Source organism: Mastomys coucha, unplaced genomic scaffold (assembly GCF_008632895.1).
Source record: "Mastomys coucha isolate ucsf_1 unplaced genomic scaffold, UCSF_Mcou_1 pScaffold1, whole genome shotgun sequence".
Lineage (NCBI taxonomy): Eukaryota > Metazoa > Chordata > Mammalia > Rodentia > Muridae > Mastomys > Mastomys coucha.
Window position 1 is genome coordinate 77,811,218 of NW_022196891.1, and position 744 is coordinate 77,811,961.

The following is a 744-nucleotide window of genomic DNA, read 5'->3' on the forward strand; positions in this document are numbered from 1 at the left end:
CCTGTCTTGAAAAACCAAAAAAAAAAAAAAGTGATCTTTTTATTTTATTTTATTATTTTTCCGAGACAGGGTTTCTCTGTTCTAACTACACACCAGATGGACCTAGATGTAGGTGCTTAATTAAGAGACCAGTAGGAAACTCTTTTTTTCAACTGACACTTAAGTGGGTCTTTAACAAAGGTAATCTATAAGAATCTGGGAAAGGTGGCTGGTGAGATGGCTCAGCGGATAAGAGCACTAATTGCTCTTCCGAAGGTCCTGAGTTCGGATTCCAGCAACCACATGGTGGCTCACACAACCACCCATAATGAGATCTGACACCCTCTTCTGGTGGTCTGAAGACAGCTACAGTGTACTTATTTATAATAAATAAATAAATAAATAAATAAAAGAATCTGGGAAAGTCATAAAAGCTGAATACCCTTCTACTTAGTTTCCAGGATCTGTTCTCAAGAAATGCCCAGGCTCAGGGCTTTCATTTCTCTCTCTCTCTCTCTCTCCCTCTCTCTCTCTCTTTCTCTCTGTGTGTGTGTACACACACACACACACACACACACACACACGTTTATGCCTGTAATTGATTACCAGCATTCCAAAATGCTATGGTAAGAAGATTACTGGGAGTTTGTGGCCAACCTGGGCTACATAGTGACTTCTACCCTGTTTCAAAAACACTAAAATAGCCGGGCGGTGGTGGCGCACGCCTTTAATCCTAGCACTTGGGAGGCAGAGGCAGGCGGATTT